At 41.1% G+C, this 26,965-nt stretch overlaps 1 long non-coding RNA gene across 1 annotated transcript; it reads left to right on the top strand.

Annotated features, from left to right (window-relative positions):
• The first annotated feature begins 1,769 nt into the window (after positions 1-1,769).
• Positions 1,770-6,807, top strand: LOC119086679. Its single transcript, XR_005090025.1, has 3 exons — positions 1,770-1,858; positions 6,136-6,179; positions 6,541-6,807. It is a non-coding gene; the product is annotated as an uncharacterized LOC119086679 (long non-coding RNA).
• The last annotated feature ends 20,158 nt before the right edge of the window (positions 6,808-26,965 follow it).

Genomic DNA, 26,965 nt, shown 5'->3' with positions numbered 1-26,965 from the left:
TACTACATAATTTTGATTCTTAGACGTCATTACAAATCTCATGTGATGTGAGTGTTTGTTTGAATTTCTCAAGATTGGGATAGACATTTGCAGTTTGCTCAGCTCCCGTGTAATTTCAGGATTACACAGATATAGAAGGAGAAAACACACTCCAGGGAAATATTAGGATGAGGGCCACACAGAGGGCAGTGTATGCCGGCATAAGCCTAATTTAGGCAATTAGAGATCACCTCATTCTGCAGTATGATTGTTTAATCATATAAATTATCACTGAATTAGTGAATACAATTAAGATTGACACTGTTCTCAACTGAAATAAAGTTGTATTATTGCCTCCTGGCATAAACAGAGTGTTCTAAGCTCAAGTAGAAGACACTACCCATCGCTCCAGTAAAAAGCATATAGATTACACTTACACTTCAATACTTTGTGGCTCTCTGTTTGTTAGTCATTGATGTTTAGACAAGCCTAAAGGACTAAAGTGATAAAGAAAGCAGGCATGATCCCTGTCCATTCTCAGCTGCACCCTAAAAGAAGACAAGAATCAGACAAATAATTACAACGAGAAGTAATGGTCCTTAGGGTTTGGGAAGTTGGAGGCAGCAAATCTGAAGAGAGCCTTTGGGGCGGGGGAGATAACGTCAAGGATGAAATGTTTCCTGTGCAGGCATGAGGATCTAAATTGAAATCCCACCAGCTAGTCTAGTTGAAGCAGTGAGATTCAGACTTAGCTAGAGACCCTATCTCAAGAGATAACTTAAAGGAAGACACCTGATTTCAGCCTCTGACCTACTTATGTGCACAGATGATAGAATACACATGCACACACACTCACACACACCACATACATCCATCTCTCTGTCCATCACACAATTATCTATCAATATATATATATTATATGTATGTGTGTGTTGAGAAAGACCAAACTGAAGAAGTGTTTACACCAAGACTGAAAAAGTATAGAGATTAGCCATTGGAAGGATTGGGGCCTGTGGGTAATCAGCAGAGAGAATAATATTTGTGGATTCATGAGGTGAGCAAGAATATACTCTCTGAAAAACATACAATGTTATTTTAAAGTCCTGGATCATACAGTGAAGGAAGAAAGAGGCGATAATATGTTAGAGAAATAGATAGGGGCCAGATAGTAAAAGATATTAAATGCCATGTTAAAGACTTTACCTACTAAAATGCTTGATTTCAATAATACTGACTCTTCTACGTCAGCTTTGGTCCCCTGGCCCTGTGCATGAATGGAGTGCTACATTTTAATGATTTTCTATTAATGTGTTTGTGTCTGTGTGTGTGTGCTGGGAACACACACACACACACACACACACACACAGGCCAGAAGAGATCATCGGATCACCTAAAGCTGGGGTTACAAATGATTGTAAGCCACTGAGTGTATGTGTGCTGGAAACTTACCTCAAGGCTTCTGGAAGAACAGCAAATGCTCTTAGCTGTTGAGCCATCTCTCCAGGCCTGGAATTATGCTTTTAAGTAGTTCTTACTTTTGTACTTGGTGCACACTGTCTTCTCCCTCCACTCCTTTTGAAAATGTAGAAACTGCTCTAATACATATCTCAATCCTCTGTGATCCCATTTAGCATTTCTGAGAGCCCCACTTCAGCTCAGTGTAGTCTTGCATACAAAGACTGCTTGTGACATAGAGGACTTCCCACAAGCTACTGGAACTATTTTGCAATGTGGAAATGCCTGGGGGTTTAGGTCTCCTACATCTGACTGTTAGCTATTAGCCAATCACTGATAGTGCAAGAATGTGGAAGCCCAGTTCCCTTGGCTGGGAAAGAGGGATCAGCTCCTTCCATAGCTTCCCTGTGGGACTGAGCTCAAGGTATGTACCCTTCTGCAGGCCTTTACCTAAAATCACACCCTGGCTTAGCTCCTTTGCCTTCATTTCCCCTCTTCTCTCCTTTCCTGTTTTTCTCTTGGGGTATTATTACCTTAATGACTCACTTGTTTATGGTTCTGTTATCAAGATTAACTCTGGAGGAACCCAATCTAAGCCAGTGGTGTTTCTTTTTTTTTTTTTTTTTTTTTTTTTTTTTGGTTTTTCGAGACAGGGTTTCTCTGTGTAGCTTTGTGCCTTTCCTGGAACTCACTTGGTAGCCCAGGCTGGCCTCGAACTCACAGAGATCCTCCTGGCTCTGCCTCCCGAGTGCTGGGATTAAAGGCGTGTGCCACCACCGCCCGGCATCAGTGGTGTTTCTTAAAGTAACAATTTCATCAAAATCATCTGGAAGTTTGTAAAACATTTTTGTTTTGTTTCTTAATGTAGATTCCTAAGTCTTACCCCAAACTTAACAAATCTGACTCCATTGGAGCCGTCCCTGGAATGTATAATAGAATCTTTTTTAGAAAGATTTTTAAAAGTTTTAATTATACCCTCCCACCCCGAGTGTGTGTGTGTGTGTACATAAGTTCATTGCCCAAGGAATCTAGAGGCTTCAGATGCTCTTGGATCTGGAGATACAGGCAGCAGCGTGCTACCCAATGTGGGTGCTAGGAACTGAACATGAATTAGAGTCCTCTGTAAGAGAAGTACATTCTCTTAATGGCAGAGCCATCTCTCCAGCCCCAAGGATCTATAGTTTTATATGCTCCCACTAAGTGAGTCTTATACACCTAAAACTGAATAAAACCTGCTCTAACACTTGTTTGGAGAACCGTCTTGAGAGGTAGAAAAACAAGGCTGATGTCACTACTAGGGTGGGAAATCCATAGGAAATGTACAAGAGCGCTCTAGGGAGCAGGAAAGGGGCTGGAGAGAAATGTGTTTGCTACCCAGTTTCTGCAAGTTCCAGTCCTGTAAACTTTCCTCTAAAGATCTGCTCTGCTCTTCTTCCTTTAATAGCCATGAGCAAGTCATTGGCAACTTTTTTTTTTTGCCAGTGGAAACAATATTGCCTTTGGAAAAAGCATATACTGAATATTGTTATCACTTAAGAATTAACCAAAATATGTCAATATAGCTGGAAGTTTTTCTGTTTCCCGGACTGGGATCACAAGTGTTCATTGGACTTCCAGAACCTCCAATGTGCTGCATTCTGATAAAGATTGTATTGGACAGAATTATTTTCATTACGAGTAGCATACAATCCAAGCCATCCTTAAAAATATTGAGAATCTATTGGCTGACATAATTGAAAGGCTGAGGCTTAAATTAGCATCAAGTGAGAATTGGTTCAGGACTCAAGAAAAGTCATTGATGATCCACTTTCTCCAGATTTTTACTATACACTATGTGATAGTGGCTTTATCTTATTGTTTTTTGTTTTTACTTTTGTGAGACAAGGTCTGGTAGCCTGGGCTGGCCTAGAACTCATTATGTAGACCAAGCTGGCCTTGAACTCACAGAGATCTGTGTGCCTCTGCCTCCATATTGGCTTTATCTTTCGGAGCCATAAGATAGTTACTGGGTCTCGAGGCTCTCTTTTAAACTATCAAAATGTTTGTCATTGTTTCTGACTTCATCAGTTTATACACAAGAGAAAAGAGTCTTGTCTATCAGGTCCTATCCCTGCTCAAAGATCCCTTCTTTCTCATTGGCCTGACAGTGAGGCTCCATTCTAGTCACCAAACACTGGCATTGGCTGTGTCTCAGGGCTCTGTCTTGTTCTCGAGTTCACCTAGTTACAACATTCTGTCAACTTTTCCTTCAAAATTTCATCTAGATCCCTCCCTTATTTCCCATTTTTTTCAGTCTCTAGTCCAAATCCACTGTCCTATTAGCATATATATATATATATATATTGCCCACTCTACTCATTGTGCTACTACCCCCAATGGCTCGTCCTATCCTGTTCACTGGTCAGGAATTGGGATATCTAGTTTGTGTTCACGAGAGAGAAATCTCAACATCAAGAATTGATTGGGGCTGGTGCATGGTAAACATTCTGAAGGTGTTTGCCAAATGTTGAATGAGTGAATAGCTTTACAGATCTCATTAATTTGTGAGATTCTCTTTTATTGACCTTTGCTTATAGTCTTGTTCCTTCATGCCTTCCACCTAGAAAATGTGTGGAACATACTAGGTCTTCCCTGTGTATTTGCTAAATAAGTGAAAGACTGTAGATGGTCCCTGATTTATAATGGTTCGCCTTATGATTATCTGACTTTTCTATTGTCAAAAAGTGACATGCATTCAAGTAGAAACCATACACTGGGTTTTGAACTTGGATCTTTACCCAGGATAGCTGTATAGGGTCTGATGGACAGCAGCAGCAGCAATGGCAGCTCCCAGTCAGCCTCATGATCACACAGGAATAACCAGTGCCCCCTAACGTGCTGTGTGGCTAAGCTGGAATGAGTGGGACCTAGTATAGTAAATGCACTTATACTTGGGGGATTTTCAATTTGTGATGGGTTTGTAGGGACATCATCCCATCATAAGTAGAAAACGATGCATGTGTGCATGTGTGTGCCTGTGTGTGTGTGTGTGTGTGTGTGTGTGTGTGTGAGAGAGAGAGAGAGAGAGAGAGAGAGAGAGAGAGAGAGAGAGAGAGAGAGAGATTGGCAATACTGTGGAAGGAACCCAATGCTTCTAAATTTTTGGGTAAGTGTGCTACCACTGAGCCACACTCTCACCTCAGTTCTTCTTCTTTTTTTTTTTTTCCTATTTTGAAACAGTGTTAAGTCTTACTATGTACAGATAGCCCAGGCTGGCTTGAATTCATGATCTACCTGCTTCAATCTCCAGAGAGCTGAGATTACAGGGATGGAACATTATGACTATTTCGTGTGTTTTTTGTTTTGTTTTGTTTGTTTGTTTGGTTGGTTGGTTTTTCGAGACAGGGTTTCTCTGTGTTGGTTTTTCGAGACAGGGTTTCTCTGTGTTGCTTTGCGCCTTTCCTGGAACTCACTTGCTAGCCCAGGCTGGCCTCAAACTCACAGAGATCCGCCTGGCTCTGCCTCCCGAGTGCTGGGATTAAAGGCGTGCGCCACCACCGCCCAGCTGTGTATTTTTAAATTGAGTTAGAGAATCATTTTATACTTAGAACTAGAGTTTGAAACCTAAAGAAATAAAATGATTGAATTCTTGAAAATGGAAATATGTAACAGAAAGATCAAGATTTTTATGGAGATGGTCAACAACATCATAATTGAAGAGCTATGAAGGGGAGCAGTGATGGACATAAAGGCCATTGAATTTATTTCTACTAATTGAAAAAGTTTTATTAGTTATCTTTTGTCTGGGGAAACAAAATCTCATATGGTATTGGAGTTTTTCCTCCTGCTTAGCTGTAAGAGATTTCAAAAGTAAACATAGGGAATTAAATCCCCTCCTTAATTTCTTTTGTCTGGATTTCCTAGCTCATTCTTTCCAAGCTGGCATTAAACTGTCACACACGGAAAAACATGAGATGAGCTGCAATATGTTCAGTGCGTGACTTATATCGAGCCCGGGTCTGGCTACATTACAAAGAGTCATGTTAAGTCACCCAAGCTTCTCTTGAAAGGAGTATAATTTACTATGCTAAGTGCACTGTGGAAAAGGTCAAGTGATTAATAAGTCACCGATATGAAATACAAGCCTATCAACGCTGAGAAGTTTAATCATTTACTCTCTGCGGCCCGAGGGAAGCAGGTCCTTGCTGGGGGTCTTTTGTAGCACTGAGACTCTGCAGACCTCTCAGGCAGGGATTTCCTTCTTATCTTACTTTCTCCTAAAATAAATGGAGGCTCTCTTCCTAAAAATCCTTCTTCTCACAGAAGTGATCTGTAATGCCAAAGCTCTATACTCACATGATATTTTCCATTTTGGTCAAGAGGGAAAAAATACACAGACTGTTTGCCATAGTGCTCAGGTCTGACAGGAATTTTTCAGTGATATTGTACTGCCTGTGCACTAATCAAATACTTCCCACTCAAACCTGTTTACCCTGCTTTGGCTTTTAGATTGTCTTGTAATGGGGACAACAGCTAAGAAAGTAACCTTTTAAAATGAACTGAGGGGAAAAGAGAGATCCTAATGATCTGTAAAGAAATAACTGAAGGACCATTTGTTGAGGGCTCATTATAAAGGCCAGGCAGTTTGGGAAAACGTTACACATATTTTGTTTAGCCATGCTACAACCTTATGAAGTAATTGTTGTTACCTTCCTTTTACAGATGAAGAAACTGAGGCTTGGAGAATGGTTGAGTAATGTGCCAAGGTCCATACAACTGGAAAGAGATGGGAGCAGTTTGGGGAAGAGCTCTGCCAGGCTCAAAGCCTGAATGGTCCTGCACCCTGCCATTGGCTTGCTCTGAGGCAGCAGTAGGTCTGCCTTCTTAGAATCAGCAGAGTCTGCCTGGGGAAAACGATACAATGAGTTGACTAGCAACAATGGCAGTTTTTGCTTCTTGGAGTTGGTTTTTTTTTTTTTTTTTAAGTGCCAAGCACAGCAGTGTATATTTCCAAACACTTATTTGCTCATTGAATAAAACTTTGTTGAGCCTTTATTATATAGTAGTTACCAAAGGTACAATAGTCAGTTAAATCAACTGATTCTCTCTCTCTCTCTCTCCTTAAAGCTTGAGGAGCGCTCCATTATTAGCGTTTGAGAGAAAAACCACAAGGCAGGCAAGTTGTAAATCTCAGCAGCTGCCAAGAGGAGAAAGACGGAGAGGCAGAGAAGAGGAAGCCATGCCTTTTGAAACGAGGTCAGCAACAGAGGTCTGCAAGCAGCTGTGTGAAGAGCGGATGGGAAGCTGGAATTCAGAGGCCCAGTGAGAAAGCTCAGCGTGTGCGACAAGCAAGTTTAGGATTTTGTTTAGTATCCAAAGAGGAGGCAGAAAGGAGTAAAGCATCTAAATGATTTGATTTGTTTATTTCACATTTATGTTTTAAACATTAACATTTTTAAAATTACATTTATTTATTTTATTTGTGTGCCTCACACCTGCCTGGTTGATCATTTATGTGTGTGTGTGTGTGTGTGTGTGTGTGTGTGTGTGTGCGCGCGCGTGCGCGTGCGCGCGTATGTGTGTTCATATGCCTGCGGATTATGGCTTGTGTGTGTAAGTCACAGGAAAACTGTGAGGATGACTTCTCTCCTTTCCACCACACGAGGATGGAATTCAGGGGATTGGGCTTCTTCAGGAAGCTCCTTTACCCACTGAGCCATCTTGCTAGGCCTCAAAAGTTAGATTTTTAAGTTAGAACTCAGAAAAGTGGGCAAGCAACTGCCTCAGTCTGATTCTTGCTTCTTGGAGCTTCTAGGTTGCTGAGGGCAGCAGATGTAAGTCATCACAGAAATACATGTTTGATTACTTCAAGAACCGTGCAAGGAGCCAGCCTGGGCCTGGGAGGGTAGCTCGGCGGGGAGAGTGCTTGCCTGCTAAGTACAGGCCCTGGTTTGATCCCTGGCAGGTCTGAGTAGGGCGAGGTGGTGCATGCCTGTAATACCAGCATTTAGGAGCTGGAACCTGTAGCTCCAGGGGATCCAACGTCCACTTCTGGCTTCAAGGGCATCTGTACACAAGTTGGCATACATTCACAAAGACACCTAAATAAAAATAAAAGTAAATTTTAAAGATGGAAGAGTGCAAAGACCACTCAATAGGGAAAGAATCATTTCAATTAATGATGATGGGAAGCTGAATATCTTTGTGCAAAAAAATGAATTTTTCTATTACCATATTTGAAACTTAACTGAAAAGGAATCAAGCACTTAAGTGTATGACCTAAAATTCTGGAATAGAACAAATAGTAAAATCTTTGTGACATTGGATATGGCAATGATTTCTTACATATATTAAATGCAAAAGCAACCAAAGTAAAAATGGGTAAATTAAGTTATATATCAAGATCTAAAATTTCTGTGCACCAAAGATAAAATCACCCAGGTATGGTGTGGCATGATTTTAATTCTGACACTGGGAGGCAGGAGCAGGTGGATCTCTCTGAGTTCAAAGGCAGACCAGTCTACATAGCAAGTGTCAGGACAAAAGGGGCTACATAGGGAAACCCTGTTTAAACAAACAAAAAAGCATACTCAAATTTTGGGTGTGGTGGTGGGGAAAAAATGAAAAAAAGAAATAAATTCCAAGGACGCAGAAGGTTTATGATTTCTCTGAGCGCAGCCCAAGAGAAGAGAGCAAGGACTAGGGCTGCAGTATGACTAGGAGTGTGGACTGTGTTCTTAATTCCCAAGAAGAATTAGCTGGTGGGGCGGCTCCCCAGGGCAATCAAGGTTTGGTCATTCTAAGCAATCCCATTTGCGATATTATCCTAAACTGTCCTAGCTAAAATATGTTGTTTCCCTCCTCATAAACAAGAAATTTGAGGTAGGGTCTCCTTGTGTGTGCTTATGTGGGCCTCTCCTGCAACCCAACGGCCCAAGGTTGGCCCGGAACTTACAATGATCCACCTGCCTCTGCTTCCCGCGTGCTGGGTTTAAAGGCGTGTGCCACCATCGCCAGGCACAAATCCCTGCTTACTGACGTGGTTGTTATGCTCATTGAACACGGGGCAGTCTCAGTGTGTGCTGCCTTCAGATTACTCCGAATCAGTTAAGGATGCTCCTTCTGCATTCCTTGTCCCTGATCTGCCATGCTAACTGATACTTAGACCTCCTTTTCACACATGTCCCCTGATCGCGAGTAGTCTGGGCTAACACCTTTTCCTGCAGGCAAGTTGGACCGTTTTGCGATAGCTGTTCCTCTTCTTTGCTCTCAATTTGCTATTAGGAACTTTGTGGTGGGTGGGGCTGTGTGAATGCTTAAAAATGAAATGAAACACTTCTGGAACTGGGAGGTAAAAAGTATGGTGGCTTAGACCTGCAATCCCAGTGAGGGAGGACTGGAGATTCCCAATTTTAAGCCACTTTGGGCTATGTAGCAAGTCCCATAAAAAGGTAACCTATGGAAGGGGAGAAAATATTTATAAATCAACCCAACAACAAAATCCCTAACAGGTCAAATTAAAAATGTTTAAAAACAGGGCCGGAAAGATGGCTCAATGAAGAGCCTGTATTGCTCTTCCAGATGACCTGAGTTTGATTTCCAGCACCCACATCAGGTTTCTCAAGGTCACCTGTAACTCCTGGGGGATCCTACACCTCTGGCCTCTGCAAGCAAAATTCACTAGTGCACATACCTTCCTCCTCCCCGCCCCCCGCCCCCCGAAACCACATACAGCCCAAAGCTCTTGGGGCTGGAGAGATGGCTCAGCAGTTAAGAGCATGTACTACTGCTCTTTCATAAACCAGAGTTCAATTCTCCGCACCCAAGTCTAGTGACTCACAACTGCTTGTAACTCCAGCTTCAGAGGATCGAGCGCCCCCTGCTGGCCACGGTGAACACATGCATCCATTCACGGACAAACGCACACACAGACACGCAGACATACACATATATAAAATAAAACAAATATATCCTTTTAAAAAGGTTCTCCTCGCCGGGCGGTGGTGGCGCACGCCTTTAATCCCAGCACTCGGGAGGCACTCTGTGAGTTCGAGGCCAGCCTGGGCTAGCAAGTGAGTTCCAGGAAAGGCGCTACACAGAGAAACCCTGCCTCGAAAAACCAGAAAAAAAAGGTTCTCCTCAATTACTTAAACAAACTATATCACCAATTCTAGCCAGAAAGGCCACCATAAGGCCTCACCTAGACTCAAACTCGGATTGCTGGATTCAAAGTCCAGAGTGCTAACAGTTACATCATGAGACCTTATCAGAGATAAGTGTCTCTTATCATTCTTTTATGGAAAACTCTAGTTTCAGAAAGGCCAATTTATATGCCTAACTCATGGTTGCAGATGGAATTGGATTACATTTCCTAACCTTTAAGTTTATAGTCTACACTGTCACTCAACTTTAATAACCAGATCTGAAAAATAAAATAAAATAGAAAAAAAAGCGAAAAACCACCTCCTCTCTTGATGGCTTTGCTGACCAAGGTATATGAGAAATGACAAAGCACTAGATTTAGAATGAAGTGTATCTGTCAGTGACTGTCTAAGTTGCCTGCCTGTCTTCTGTAATTTTTCCAGCCCCTTTGCACACACATCCCCATTCTAGACAAGGAGAAGTGCATCTAAATGTGGAATTAGGATATCAGTTTACTTTCTTTCATTTCAATTCTAAAAGCTTTCTTTTCCTTCTGCAGTGAAGATAACACCCTAAACCAAAGTGGAGGTAGAGCTTAGAATTTTTTTTAGTAGAGCAACTGCCTTAAAAACCTGTTGGAGGAACATATTTAGGTTCCTAAATATGGTAGCTGGTGGATGTGAGCTGGAAGGCAGTTTTCTCCGGGAAGAACACAGGCATATGCCTGACTGCACAATCATGGGGGATGTTGGTGTAACATGCTGGGGCTTGCTGAGACATTGGAGACTGAAGAAGCTACTAAAGCTACTGTGACACTAAGGAATGCCATGCACATGGAGTGCTTCAGCAAGGACTGTACTTAAGGACCAAAGAGAATTTCAGGAAGACAGGCTAGGATAGGGCAAAGGGAGTCTTGGATACGCGTTGAAGTACTTATTACTGGCTTAAGTGGGACCAAACACAGGTAGAACTTTGGTTAAAGAAGGGATGTAGTCCTGCCATCCTGCCTTGACTCTAAGGGAATAGATATGACTCAGGGTTGCACAAGTAGATTATGATTTCATTACCAGAAAGTCCAATTCTCTAGAAATTCTTTTGGGCCATGAACTTGAGACTATAAAAGTGGCTGGAGGAGTTGAAAGAGATGGCTCAGTGATTAGGAGAAGATGTTGTATCCGCAGAGGACCTTGGTTCAGTTCCCAAAGCACACATGGCAGCTTATAACTGTCTATAATGATAGTTCTGGGGGATCTGTTCTTTTCTGGCCTCTTTGGGTATTGCATGTGCATGATGAACATATTTGTAAGCAAAATTTTGATAATGCAACTTCTTTATCTGATGTGATTCATATGATTCTTTTTCTTTTCTTTCTTTTTTGAGACAGGGTTTCTCTCTACAGCCCTAGCTGTTGTGGAACTCATTTCTATAGACTACACTGGCCTCAAACTCAGAGATCCACCTGCCTCTACCTCCCAAGCACTGGGATTAAAGGTGTGCACCACCATGGCCCAATTTGATGCAATGTTTTTAAAATAACACCAAAGACTAAGCTGGTGTGGTGGTGCCCTTTGATGCCAGTGTTTGGGAGGCAGAGGCAAGAGAATCTTTGTAAGTTTGATGTTTGCTCCGTCTACAAAGTGAGTTCCAGGACAGCCAAGGCTGTTACACAGAGAAACCCTGTCTTGAAAGAAGAAAAAACCAAAGACTAGGCAAATGGTCTATCCCCTTATCCTCTAAGATATGTTCCTTATAATTGCCTTTTCCCTTTATTTTATGTGCATTTTATTTTATGTTTTGTCTACATGTTTCTCTGTGAACCATGTGCATGTCTGGTGTCCACAGACGCCAGAAGAGGGCATTGAATCCCCCAGAACTGTAGTTACAGATGGTTGTTAGCCATCACCTGGGTGCTATAAGCAACCAGTACTTTTAACTACTGAGCCACCTCTGCAGCCTATTTTTTCTTTTTTTAATAGAGTCACACTATGTAGTCCAGACAGGTCTTGAATTCACAATCTTTCTACCTTGTCCTCCCAAGTGCTCGTATTGCTGTTATGAACAACTGATGTGGGTTATCTTTCTGTATGCTATGAATATGTGTTGCTTCCATTGGTTAATAAATAAAGTTGCTTTGATCTATGGCAAGGCAGGATAGAGACAGGCAGGAAATCCAAGCAGAGATACAGGAGAAGAAGGTAGGAGTCTGGGAGAAGCCAGCCAGCCACCCAAGGAGCAACATGCCAGCAGACCGGTAATACCATGACAATGTGGCAATACATAGATCAATAGAAATGGGTTAATTTAAGTAGTAAGAGCTAGTTAGTAATAAATCCTGAGCTGTTCAATCAAGCAGTTTATAATTAATATTAAGCCTCTGAGTGATTATTTTAGAAGTGGCCGCAGGATGAGGCAGGACAGAAAAACCTCCGTTTACACAACCATGCCCAGCTCTATAATTACTTTTTCTGAATAAGGAGGGATAGAAAGACAAGGGAAATTAAAGGGGTACAGAATAAGAAAGGAGTCTATTTAAAGTCTCTTGGTACCTGTGAGTAGAGAATTTCAGAACAATTAATATTTGCAGTGAAGGTTGCTTATATAGAGACAATATTCCCCTTTTCCATACCAGAGATTGAATCTAGGGTTTCATACATGCTCAGCAAGTACTCTACCACTGAGCTACAACTCCAACTCTCAAAATTCCTTCTACAGAGAACTATTTTCAAATAAGACTGTTAAAATAGCAATGAAATATACTTAAAGTGGATACTAACTGCAAAATAAAGGATAACTATGCTACAATCCACAAACCCAGAGAGAATAGGCAACAAGGAGGGTTCATAGGGGGACAGCCAGATCTCCCTGGGAAGGGGAAATAGAAGAGATTTTGTGAGTGGACTGAGAGCTGATGGGGATGGGAACATGAGAGATCAGGCGGGGTGGGGGCACGGAGTGGGGAGTGCTGAGGGGGAGTGCTGGGGGCATTTGGGGGTTGGGCAGAAGTCTGGCACAGGGGAATCTCCCAGGAGTCTTATGAGGAGGACTCCAGCTTAGACTCCTAGCAATAGCAGATAAGTAGCCTGAACTGGCCTCTCCTGTGACCACATTGGTGCCTAGCCCAATTGTCATCAGAGAGGCCTCATCCAGCAACTGATGGAGGCAGATGCAGACCCACAGCCAAATGTTAGGCAGAGTTCGGGAATCCTGTGGAGGAGGAGGAGAAAGGAATGTGGGAGGCAGAGGGTCAAGGACACCTTGGGAAGGCTCAAACCATCAAACCTGGGCTCATAGGGGCTCACAGAGACTGAAAGGATAACCAGAGAGCATGCATGGGACTGACCTAGGCACTCTGCATACATGTGATACTTGTGTAGCTTGGTCTTCTTGTGGGACTTGTAACTGTGGGAGCAGGGGCTGTCTCTGACTCTTTTACTTGCTTTTGGGAACCTACTCCTCATACTGGGTCACCTTGTCCAGCCTTAACACACGGGGAGGTGCTTAGTCTTACTGCAACTTGATATGCCATGTTTTGTTGATACTCATGGCAGACCTACCCTTTCCTGGATTGAGATGACAGAAGAGTAGAGGATTGGAGGGGTGGGAATGGAGGGTAGTAGGGTGGTGGGGGTGAAATGAGGGGGAAGGACTGGGAGGGGAGCCTGTGGGGGAGGCTGTGGGGGAGACTGAGTCCTGGGATGTAAAATGAAGAGATGAATTTTAAAAAAAGAAATATACTTAAGGCCTGAAAATGCATGAGATTAGGTGTGGCATTACTTATTTCCTACATTCAAATCTGAAAATCTGTGAGTTTCATAAATAAGACTCTAAACTTTGTTTGTAGTACAAACATCTTACTCTCCCCTGCAACCCTTGTGACTTGGGTTTTTACCTCATTAGCTGTACTTCTATTTAATACATATCAGGATATTACCTAAGTTCCTTAGCAACCCTTTGAGATAAAACTTCAGAACCCACCAAAATCATATACACGCAAATAACAATGCCATTCAATAATATGGTCTCTTATTTGCTTTTGTGCTTTGTGACAGTGTCTCATGTAGTGGAGGCTGTCACTTGTAGTGGGTAGCCATTCCAACTTTGATCTGGAAGTTCCAACCCCCATTGAGGCTTTGGTAACTGTCACACCTACAAGGCGGGGCCAAGAGAGGACCCTGAAGACCCGAGATCTGGATGCTCCTCTCTCTTGGTTCCCGGACGCTGGAGGTAGACCAAGCAGAGTTCTCCAGAGAACACCTCTGGACTACGCTATGTCTTTTCCCAGACCCTGCGACCTACCTATCCCTTCATTTGTAAGTTACACCACTAAATAAACCTCCCTTTTAACTACGTGGAGTGGCCTTAATAATTTCGCCAATAGTCACTGAATTCTTGATTTGATCCACCTTCTAAGTGCTGCTATGCCTCTTTAATATCAGACTGTTTTAGATTTGTGTGTGTGTGTGTGTGTGTGTGTGTGTGTGTTGTGTGTGTGTGTGTTTGCCAGAAGAGGGTCTCAGAACCTTTGGAACTGAAATTACAAGCACTTATAAGCCATCTGATGTGAGTGATGGGAACTGAACTTGGGTCTTTTGAAAGAATGCTCTTAACCACTGAGCCATCTCTCCAACTCCAGACATGTTTTTAAGACAAGGTCTCATCATATAGCCCAGGCTAGCCTCTCATTTTTGATTGTCCTACCTTAGCCTACCACACACTGGAATTACAGGTGTACATCAGATTTTAGACTGAGAGGAATATGCAATGCAGCTAGCCTAGAAGCTGAAATGCATTGAGTCATGAATTCCTGTCCTTCCTGAGCCAAGAGGCAGGACAAAAGTTGAGGAGCAGGTATGGAGTAGCACCCACTTAAGTCATCTTTTATGTCTAGAACAAGAGACAGTTTTACTGTCCCCTACTTGTAGGAAGTTCTCCTTTGGGAGATTTGGCACTGAGGCTCTGCTGGAGCAAGTGCTTGCAGAATGATGGAAAGCAACACTGTTCTCAGAAACAAAGAGACTCTGGACATTTTTGCAAGGAAAAGATTGCTTTCTCTAGCTGATTCCTGTGGAAGTGGGCTTTAAAGCTAATTTTTTTCCCACATCCACTATAGCTCCTGTTTGAATTAATAGAAATAAACTCAATCTCCAAGTAATTTATTAAAATTAAATTTTCATCATTTTGGTGCCTAGTAGGGGGAACTGAGTTCATCAAAGGATCATACCCAGTGGACACAGAATTCCAAACTAAAATATTCTCAGAATGACACCATCCCATCTTGAGGAAAATGCAGACTTCACCTAGACTAGAAATGTGATAGTGGGAAGCCAGGGAAGGCTTCCCTAGAGCAGGCATGGTCTAGGCCAAGGTTGGGTTAGATGTTGGGAAGGGCACAGGAGAAAAGGAAGAATGTGTATAAAGAGCCACGATACTAAAAGAGAAATCCTGAACACTATAATCCACAATTTGAAATCCACAAACATCAAAGGTTCCTAATATCTAAAATCCCCCAAATATTCTTGAAGAAATAATTTAAAACTTCATTGAACACATTTATTTACATTTTAAAAGAACATCAATTTGAGAAGCATATGAAAACATGACAGAACACTTTATAGGTTGCTTTGCACATTAAAATCAGAAAAAAAACCCATACACATTTTTGTAAGCATAAACACTCAGGTGTTGCAGGTGAAAGCAATATAATAAACATTAAAAAGAGTGCTGGCATCCAAGATGTTCTGTAATGAATATTTTAAGGAAAGAGGGAAAATTCTTTGAGTAGATTTATCATATGAAAGACCATATAGACTACTTATAAATGGAGGCTCTCAAACTAAACAGAAAGATGCTCATTGCTTTGTGAAGAGTTCAATTAAGGTAACCAAATTAACAGAGTACAAGGCATAAGAGCCATGTGCAGACAAACCATATTCAAACATAATAGACCAAGAAGTAAGTGTATAAATGCATATAACTGTGGTTAGTAATTGAGTGAACCCAGATTTGTAACTACTGTTATCAAAATACTGGGGGACATAACCTCTTTTGTAGTGTGTGTGTGTGTGTGTGTGTGTGTGTGTGTGTGTGTGTGTGTGTGCAGCACACAAGTTCACTTGGGATTTGCTAGTAGCCCAGGCTGATCTCAAACACACCATCCTCTTCCTTGTCTCCTGAGTGCTGAGATGATATGCCTATCCACTATGGGCTAATCTCAGAGGTTTCTTTTTACAACTTTAGTCTTTTTATGTGTTATAGGCCTATTCAGATTTTTTTTCCCTGAGTGAGTTTTGAGTTTGTGTCTTTTTAGGCTTCATCTAGGTTATCTAATTTGTTAACAGTGTTGTTTAACATCTTTCTAGGATCCTTTTTATTTTTATTTCTATAATACCAGTGAGATATCCCCTCTTTCATTTCTTCTTTTTAAAAAATGTCTTTATTTAATTTTTGTCAGTTTCATTCATGCATACAATATATCTCAATCCTCTGTACTTCTAACTCCCCAACACATTTCCTTCCCACCTCCATCTCCTCCTTAAATGTAACCTACCAAGTCCAGTTAGTACTGCCTGCTGGGCTATTGGCTGATCTTGTTGATTATTATCTTGTGCAAGTGTTGGGTGGACAATAACTCACATAGACTCATGAGTGCAATAGACATCTCTCAGCATTCCTCCTTACCTCTGGCTCTTTCATTCTTTCTGCCCCTTTCTCTGTAATGTTCCCTGGGTTTATATATGTCTTAGTTACTGTTCTGTTACTGTGAGGAGACACCATGACCAAGGCAACTTATAAAAGAAAGCATTTAATTGGGGCTTGCTTAGAGTTTCAGAGGTTTAGTTGATAAGCACTATGGTGTGGAGCATTGCGCATTGCACCAGGCAGGCAGGCAGGGTGCTGGAGAAGTTGCTGAAAGCTTACATCTGATATGCAAGTTGAGAGAGAGAGAGAGAGAGAGAGAGAGAGAGAGAGAGAGAGAGAGAGAGAGAGAGAGAGAGAGAGAGAGAGAGAGAACCTATTATGGGCTTTTGAAACCTCAAAGCCAACCCCTAGCAATACACCAAGTGTGTGTGTGTGTGTGGGGGGGTCAAGCATTCAAACATATGAGCTTATGGGATCAATTCTCATTCTTACCACCACAATATAGATGTCCCATTGATCTGAGCACTCAACAGCCACTTATTCTCAGCTCTTGGACCAATTATGAGTCATTGCACTAACTGCTACTCACTGCAGAAAGAAGCTTCTCTGGCCAATGTTCAGAGCTATAACCATAAATATTTAGAAGGCAGTTTGATAACATGTTCGTTTAAGAGAAAAATATTAGTTGATTCCTTATCCCCACCCCTGCCAAGGCCTGTGACTTCCCAAGCCATGGACTTTTGACTAGGTTTACAGTACCAGACATGAATTACAACCTGTGGAGAGGCAGTTCTCAAACCCAATCTGAGCCTTCATGTTACTACTGTACCAGTCGGAATATCTTGCCCTGCAGGTCAGTCTTATAGCACCCAGGGTTCACCACTGGGTAATACTGTTGATGACTTTTCTCCTCCTTCCAGAACTGTGAAAGCTAGCCTGCAGGGAGGAAGTTTTTTAGCTTAGTTCCAGCTACATCTAGCAACCAAATGTGTTGTGTCATTAGCACTAAGATCTTACCATTTAGTTCTGGTGGGTAACCAAGAGCAATGGAAATAGCTTGTGTTGTTTTGGGTGCAACCTGTAGGGAGGTATCTCATGTCCGGCACTGAGATTTTCATTTAATAATCCATGCCCTTTGGGGAAAGTATTGTTTACAATGCAGGGTAGCTGTGCTCATACTCCTCTATGAAAAATTACATTTTAAAATTAGCTTACAAAGCAGTGGGTTTCCACAAGAGATTTTTTTATACATCCTTAGTATTTAAACCAAGACTATTGACAAAATTGATTAAAAACAAAAAACCAAAACAAAACAATGATTCATTCACTATTCATGAATAGAACCCAATAATGATTAGCTTAAGTAATTTTATCTTTTGTTGTTTGAGACAGGTCTCACTATGTAGCCCTGGCTAGCCTGGAAATTGCTATGACACCAGGTTGACCTTGAGCACACAGAAATCCACCTGCCTTTGCTGGTATTAAAGGTGTGTTCCACTATGCCCAGCCAAGAATTGTATCTGTTGCCAATCCAAGTGTACAAACAGAACATCTCATTATTGAAGAATTTCAACATTTGAATACACACTCCCAGTGCTTACACACAAGGACAATGTTGTAATATGTGCTTTCTGGTGTCAAATTTGCAACAAAATTCATAAAATAAATTAGAACTTTCTGAAACTCTGTATAACTTGTATCTCCAGAACTGCAAGTGATATATAAATGAAAAGCATACCAAGAAAACTGTAAACAATAAAGATGCCAGGCATGGTGGCCCACACCTGTAATCCCAGCACCCTGGGGGTGGAGGACAGAGGAGCAAAGGGTTGGTGCTAATGATAATAATAACGACACTGACAATTTAAACTAGCAGGAAAAAACTAAGAAGAAAAATAGAAACGTCCAAATTAGTTGTTTTGACATAATTATGACATATGGAAGAAGTGTACTACAAGAAGAGAATATGAGCAATTATATAGTGAGACTCCATGCAAGGTCATCAGCTACTAGATTCTGAAGTCTTGTATTAGCACAAATAGCTGCTCCTTTCCTTTAGGGCATAGCTTCTTGAAGAATATTATCCAGTCACATTTATTTTCTGTTGGGTACTGCTCTTTAAAAAACCCTTTTAGGATTCCATGTCCAGTGGAATTTCCTCATCATCTGTGCAATGTTTCTATGTTGTTTTGGGCATAGGGACATCCATTCCACACTCACTCGTACATAGATCACAGATTTGTCAAAAATAATACTGATGAAGTCACCGAGATGGCTCAGCAGGTTTGATGCCAAGCCAGACAACCTGAATTTGTCTTCCGGCCCCAAATAATAGAAGGCGAGAACCACTCCTGAAATTGTCCTCTGACCTTCACCTGTTTACCATGAAACTCATGTGGCACTCATGTGGCACACACACAATAAATGCAATTTAAAAACTATAATAATTATATAGATGATCAAACCGCAACATAGTTCCTTAAGCATCTTCTTGTCCTATGGTGCACATAATTATTTTAGAATCAGCCAGTAACTTCACTGGCATTTTTTTAAAGGTAAATTTAGCTCTGAGTTATTGAGTCCCTACTAGAATTTCATCACCTGGAATGATACATTTTCAATCTAAATTTTTCATCATTGGTACATTATATGACCAGGCCTTTCTCCAAACATAGTTTTCTGTTTCTCTCCTATAGTATTTGTTTTCAAGAGTTTAGCTTTCAGCATTTGGAATAATAACCTTTTAGTATTGGAATTCAAAGTGGAGGATTTTAGACTTTAGGAATTTGGGTCTTCTGTGATTTCAGCACTTGGGATTATAGCTTTTGGGGATTATGATTCATGCTGGAAATCAAAAGACTTGGGTTTTGATAAAGACATTCCACTTAGGGCTGTTTACTCCAAAGTTTCTCATTCTCTGCACATTGTCCAGTTTTGGGTCTCTGTGTAAATTTTCATCAAGGCTCAGGTATGTATGCAGAGGAGGCATAAAGATTGTAAGAGCCAGAGTCGTGAATGACTCCAAGGAGACAAGGCCTTCCAGGCACAAAAGGACTGATGTACGTGTGAATTCCAAGAGACTGTGGCAGCATGCACAGGGCCTGCACAGTTCCAAGCCAAATCGGGTCCCAGCACCAAGAGGGAGTGGTGGACATGAGCTCCCACCCCTAACCAAGAAGCGCTCTGCAATTGAAATTTGCTTGCAAAGTCAAAATTAAGTTTCTTATGGAGTGGCACACCTCAGGGCAGGCCCCATGCCCAGGAGTAGTTGGCCTATACCAGATGGACTCCATGTTTGTTGTGTGCTTTTTGTTTTGATATTCTTTGTCTTACTGGGTTTTTTGTTTGTTTTGATTTTCATTATTTGTTTAGGGGAGGGGGAGAGAAAGAGGGAGAGGAGAGGAGAGAGAGAACATAAAATTGGGTGGGTAGGAAAGTGTGGAGGATCTAGGAGGAGCTGGGAGAAAGGAAATACTATGATCAAAATATATGGTATACAATTTTTCATTTAAAAAAGAAAATGAAAGTAGGCAGGAACAAAGGCAGTGATGGCAAAACCTTAAATGAGATTGGGCCCATGGTAGACATTTTGATCTTTTCAGCCTTGCGTATTGAAAACATCAGCTGCAGTTTGGAGAACACGCTGGAGGGAACAGAACGAAGGACAATATTGTTCGGGCTTCTGTGTGGCGGAAAAGTGAGGAATGGTTGCATGCAGTACAGTCGCCTTCCATGTTTCCACTCCACCTTCTTTCTCTACTCTATGTTCTGAGAAGTCAAACTTGTGTTAACAACTGTAGAACACCATCCCTTCCTCTCCAGCTTCTGGTTTAGTTTGGCCAATGGGAAACCCCTGATATAAAAATCTCAAATCTGCCCTGCCTCCCCCGACCTCTCTGTGTGTGTCTCTGGTGTGTGTGTGTGTGTGTGCGTGCGTGCGTGCGTGCGTGCGTGCGTGCGTGCGTGTGTGTGTGTGTGTGTGTGTGTGTGTGTGTGTGTTGGGGATAAAATTTGGCCTCTTGCATGCTAGGTAAGCATTCTAACCCCGATCTACACCTCTAGTCCCACGTGACTCCATAGCTTTTAATAACTGCTCCTTGACTGCTCCCTTCAGGCTTGTGGATAGTGATATTTACTCTCAGGGGTTTCTATAATTTCTACTTGGTATGATTTCTCTCTACTTAACCCCGGGGTAAATAACTCCTCTCTCAATTCTTCTAGTTTGAATGTGTCATATTTGTCTCCTGTTGGTGCCTTCCCCAGGTAGCAGGATATGAAATGAATGAACAGGTTAGAGATTGAGTTGAGAAATAACTTAGCAAGGTGGTTGACAAAGAAAAGGGCATTATTTACAGACATGAAAATGTTACTTACAGCATTCTAATTTTTAAAAATAAATTTATTTATTTTACATCCTGGTGGCAGTTTCCCCTCCCTTCCTTCCTCCCAGCCCCACCCGCACTCTCCCTGTTGCCATCCCCCCATCCAGCCATTTGAATTTTTTAATTTTTATTTATTTATTTATTTTGTTTTTCGAGACAGGGTTTCTCTGTGTAGCTTTGCTCCTTTCCTGGAACTCACTTGGTAGCCCAGGCTGGCCTCGAACTCACAGAGATCTGCCTGGCTCTGCCTCTGAGTTCTGGGATTAAAGGTGTGCACCACCACCACCAGGTTGCCATTTGAATTTTTATGGCAAATAAAACAGATGACGTGGCCTCTTAGCTAGGCATGACAGTGTTTGTTGCATTTGAGTTACTTTTTCATTGCTGTGACAAGCTATCTGACAGAAAGAAGATCTGGCAATCTCCAGCCCTGTGTCTTATACCTTGCATGTTACTACCAAAATGTTTCTCCTACCAGAGTCCAAAACTAAGGGAATGCAGAAAGGACACAAAAAACCCATGAGGATGCTGAAAATACTTTTATTTTTAAAAAGTGAGAAATGATTAAGGTAGTAAAGAACTTGAGTATGAGATGTATGTTCTCCACACAGATCCAAGCAGTTAAGAAAAACCCAGAGCTCAACTTACTTCCTTGGGGCTCCCTACCCAGTATAAACGTAGAGTGCAGACTTCAAAGGGAACAAACCCCTTAGCAGTGCGTTGTCATCACTACAGTTCAGAATTTAGCGCTATTTGTCTAATTGTCATTTAACTGAAGGAATATTTTGATATGTGGCAGGATAGTAGTGAACGCTTAGGAAATAGGAACCAAAGGGATTAATAGAGTGACGGGAATGAAACTCCAGTAGGCAGAATAATACCCACTCTACCACAAGATGTTGGAGAACCTGTGAACACGCAACCTTACCTAGAAAAGGAGACTTTGTAAGTGGGATAAAGTTAAAGTGAGATGGAAAAAGAATCTTGGATTATTTATGTTGCCATCTGACCTACACACACACACACACACACACACACACACACACACACACACACTGTGGCACTTTTACACACAAATGAAAAGATATTATAAGATATAATCAAAGATAATTAGTAATGTCTTTTCACTAATAGGTAACATCAGGAAGGACTCGTTCTTGATGCTTTTACTAAAATTCCCATATTTACCAAATGTTCCACAATGAAAGTGTAGTTTTCTAATTAACTACAAGATAAAAAGTAACATATTTACAGTTTTAAGGTTCCATGATAACATGTACCACTAGATTTATCATAGACCTAGAACAAAAACTTGCATTGTAATTTAAGCATTCTTTTTTGGAAATCAGGATTGGCTGTATAATTGGTGGACCCTGTATAAAATGAAAACACAAGCCTCCTATTCAAGTATTATTCCAAATTCCAGCACTGCAAAAGTAAACATTAAAAAAGTGAACATTAAATGGAGTGTAACCCCCTTCTAATCACAGAGTTTTATTTGACTGGATTGATCTTCTACCTATTAAATAAGTCCTGCTTGTAATCATTGCCATATATAAATACAATGGACATTGCTTGACATTAAGCAAGCAGTGTGAGCATTGAAGTTGATTTTGAACATTTCAGTGATGAGTGACATGTGTTGAGTAACACCTTTGTCATATTTTGGTGTTTTATTCTTCCTTTTATATTTTGGACAATGATTGTGCATTTGACTGTGTCACCTGACAGCAAAATTCCTTTAAAAATGTAAAGCATTTAGTCAGTTCTTTGGTTCTTTCCCCAGAGCTATATGTTTCAAATCGTGCAATCAATAAACAATGGCCAAGCCTTCAATGACTAAATCCAGCCTTGGTGCTGTCCCCAGAATCCCTCATCTCCACAGACTGGAATACTTTCTTCGACCGACAAAAACAAAACAAAACTATTTGCCCCTCAAATTGGTGCTTAAAAGATTGGCCTTTGGTATGACTCAAATTTCGTCTTGGCATCATGTTTAAATTGTTCCGAAGAGCTTATTTGTCTTGCTATGAAGGAAATAATTAAGTTATTCAAAGTCTCAATTCAGAGGAATACTAAATAGAGATCCTCGAGTTAAAGGATGCCCTGGCAATCCAAATTCTTCTTCATTGCACTGTCTTTAGCCCTACTTCCTATTTAAGTGAAGGATAATCTTTCCCTAGAAATCTTTTCAAATACAATTTTATTTTTTACTGAATTGGTTTTTTAACAGATACAGAAAACAAAAATTGTCTATATTTATGGGATACCAGATGATGATGTTTCAATATGTGCATAAATTGCATAGTGTTTAAATCAGGTTAAACACATTTATCTAAACCAGAAACATTTATCATTTCTTTATGGTAAAAATACTCAAAATCCCCTTTTCTAGGTTGTTGAGATGGCTCAGCAGTAAAGGTGCTTGCCTTGTAAGCCTGGAAACTTGAATTCAACTCCTAGAACTGATGTAAAGATGGTAGGAGAGAAGCTGTTCTCTGGCATCCACACATGTGAAATCCCTCATAATGCCCTTATATATGATGATAATACATAAGTCCCTTTTCCTACTTTTAAAAAGTAAACAGCGCATTATTGTTATCCATACTTACCTAACTATACAATAGTACGTTAGTATAATAGTCTTTTTTGGTCCCTTCTCTGTTCCTGTCCCTGCCCTATGTTTCTTTAGTAACCCAAACACTTATTTGTTATAGTACCCCTCCCATTGTGATAAAATGGTGTTCTTCCCACTAAACTATGATAGAAACCAACATATACTACTCAAATTCACCAGCAGCAGGAAGAGTGCTCAGCCCCTTCAAGGGCTGCTTCTGTTCGAAAGAATCCTCTTGTACTAGGCAATATGACACAGAGAATTCCCCCTCCATCTCAGATTCTTTCCTAGAAGCCCACAGTCCATGGCTGACCAAGCTAGGGATGTCTAGCTTCAGTCAGCACAGGCAGATTCATAGCAATTCAGATGGACAGTTCTTGCCCCCAGAGCTCCCTGCAGACTTGGGTAACAGTGAGCAGTTCTCTTTTGATCCAGTATCACCCTCTGCCCCGCTTCACACTCATCTTACAGATACTGATTCCCAATTCCATCTCAAGGTCTGCTTTTGGAAAATGTAGTCTACAGCACAGGTTCTGAGTTCTTGGTTTCATTTACCTTTGTATTCATGACCCTTAGCACATTCTAAGACCACAGTGAATACTCAATAAATTCTGGTTGAACTGAACAGTTTATTATGAACTAAAAACACACAGCATTGTTCTCTTTTCTCCCTTTCCCTGACACAGTTGTATGATGAAAATCATTGTGATGCTTTTTAATGTTGTTAGACAACCAATAAAGAAAATGTAATAAAGTGATGCTGAAATATCTTTAAGCAAGTTATTGAGCCAATATAATCTTTATGTGTTATCTGTATAATCTAACATGATAATATCAGCATTTTAATATAGTATTAGACTTTGCCAGTCTTTTTATATACTGTTAAAGTAGAGCCTTTGTTAAGCCCTGGGAAATGTTTATTGTTGGTAGAAATGAAGGCAATCCCCAAAGTGCCTTTTAATATGAAGAATGCAGCATGAATTCTTAGTTATGGGTTTTCCTTATGATACATTCTTGTTTGTTTTTAAAAGGATGCTTTAGAATAGAAATCAGGTTGGGAGGAATTGATGGAAGCAATGAAGAGAAGAAATAACAAGTTGCTAGCAATGTCAAGAAGCCTTGAGTGATGTGATACTGTGAAATCAGTTCCCACTGCAATTAGGACTGGGAAGAAAATTGAAAGAAAAATCAAAAGAAGATGAGTGCCAAACAACATCCCTATTAACAACCTCCTTCAAAGCCATGAAAAAATACCTTTCCAATAATCAAACACCATGGTCAGTACAGAAGCTTTGATTTCCAATTCATAGGCAATAAATCAATATAAATGCAATAGATTTTGCAGCTCAAGATATGTCAGAACTCAAGGGATAGTGGCATTCAGACAAGATCAGGTACATTCCAGATATAGACAGGGAAGAATGCTCAAATGCCGGAAGGCAAGAAGAGGCAAATTGGGGTAGTATTAGGGATCTGAGAGAGTGGATGCCTACTCATAAAAGCAAACTGGTCAATTTGCAAAATAATAAGTATCTTATTACTTGATGGAAATTTTAATAAAAGTAAATGATATAATTTTCAAGCTTTTCAAAAGTGTTTATTCAAAACAATGTTTCAGCCCAAACTATAGCAACTAAAGTTGAAGGGAAGAAGGGTTAGGTTGTACCTGAGGAACCCAAGGGATGCCTGGGCCAGTAAAATTATTCTGTGTTATACAGTAATAATGGCCACACGATGTCATGTATCTAGAAAAATCCATAGAGTGTATGACACCAAGTGGTGAAAAATTAAGGACATTAGTAAATTTTATATATATATATGGTTTTTCAAGACAGGGTTTCTCTGTGTAGCTTTGGCTCCTTTCCTGGAACTCACTCTGTAGACCAGGCTGGCCTTGAACTCACAGAGATCTGCCTGCCTCTGCCTCCCAAGTGCTGGGATTAAAGACATACACCACCACCGCCTGGCAGTAAATAATAATGTGCTGAGATTTATTCATCAGTAGTAACACATGTACCATTCTTTTAACGCTTGTACCATTCTTTTTTATTATTATTAAGATATTTGGGAGTGGGGTGGGGCTGGAGAGATGGCTCAGAGGTTAAGAGCAGTGGCTGTTCTTCCAGAGGTCCTGAGTTCAATTCCCAGCAACCACATGGTGGCTCACAATCATCTATAATGGGATCTGATGCTCTCTTCTGGTGTGTATATACATAATAAATAAATCTTTTAAAAAAAAGAGATTTTCTATTCATTTTACATACCAACCACAGATTCCCCTCACCTCCTTCCTCCTGCCCTCGCCCCCAGTTTCCTCCCCCAACCCCACCCATTCCTGCCTCCTCCAAGGCTAGGTCTCCCGTGGGGAATCAGCAGAGCCTGGCACACTCAGCTGAGGCAGGTCCAAGCCCCTCCATCATGCACCAAGGCTGTGCAAAGTGTCCCACCACAGGCACCCGGCTCTAAAAAGCTGGCTCATACACCAGGGATGGGTTCCGATCCCACTGCCTGGGGGCCCCCTGAACAGTTCAAGCTAAACAACTGTCTTGCCTATCCAGAGGGTCTAGTCCAGTACCATGGGGGCTCCTCAGCTATTGGTCCACAGTTCATGCATTTCCACTAGTTTGGCTAGTTGTCTCTGTACTTTTTCCCATCATGCTCTCGTGTCCCTTGCTCATAGAATCCCTCCTCTCTTTCATTGATTAGACCACTTGTACCATTCTAAAGCTAGACATTAGTAGGGTGGATGAGAGGGGGAAGGGCATGTAGAGGAACTCTCAATACTTACTGTTCAATTTTTCTATAAACTGAAAATTTCTGGGAGTGGAGATACAGCTCAGCTGTTAAGAGCACTCACGTTCCACAAATGCATGTGCTACACACACACACACACACACACACACACACACACACACACAGAGAGAGAGAGAGAGAGAGAGAGAGAGAGAAATATAAATATCCAAAACTGCTCTAAAGTTAAGATCTATTCACTTAAAAACAAACCCCATTTCTGTCAATGTTAATGGTGCTAAAACTGAAATAAACAAGTTTTGCTATGGTCTTCCAGATCTTTCTCCTGTTTCTGGGTCCCAAAGTGTGTACATTTAAGTCTTTGGTGAATATTGATAAATAGGTCTCTAGGAAGCTTTCTTATTTGTACTTATTGCATAAGAAAGGGTAGCAGTTGTTCGTGGTGCCTTTCCCAAAGCCCCTCACTCTCACCACTTCAGAGAGCCATTGGCCTTCAATTTTTTTCTAACCTGCAAGGCTTACTTTACCATTCATGGCTAGGTCAGAAGTACAAATAAACTAACGCTTTCCCGGGAATATGGCTTAGTCAATGAATATGACAGTAATCCATGGTGTACTTCAGCTATCTGGTCCCTTTTGAGAAACATCTCTGAGGGGTGTGTGTCAGGGGGTGTGGGTGTATGTGTGCCCTGTGGCCATCCCAAGTTCCTTAGTGGAAATGAATTCAAATTGCTAATGGTAAAAACAGATGGTTTTGTTATGTCTTTCTTCTTTTCTGCCTCATTTCTCTACTCGGCTACTGAGTGGTTTGTTTACCTTCCAAATAAACCGTGTGACCTTCTGCCCTTGCTTCAGGGACTACTTCTGAAGGAGCCCAAATCTAAAACCTAATGTACATTTTGTTGTTGAGACAGGATCTCACCATATGACTCAGTCTGGTCTCAAACTTGAGATCTTTCTGCCTCACCCTCCTGAGTGCTGGGATCATAAGTGTGAATGAACAACCAAGCCCCACTAATCT

This window comes from Peromyscus leucopus, chromosome X (assembly GCF_004664715.2).
Source record: "Peromyscus leucopus breed LL Stock chromosome X, UCI_PerLeu_2.1, whole genome shotgun sequence".
Taxonomy (NCBI): Eukaryota; Metazoa; Chordata; class Mammalia; order Rodentia; family Cricetidae; genus Peromyscus; species Peromyscus leucopus.
This window is presented reverse-complemented; position numbering and strand designations above follow the sequence as displayed.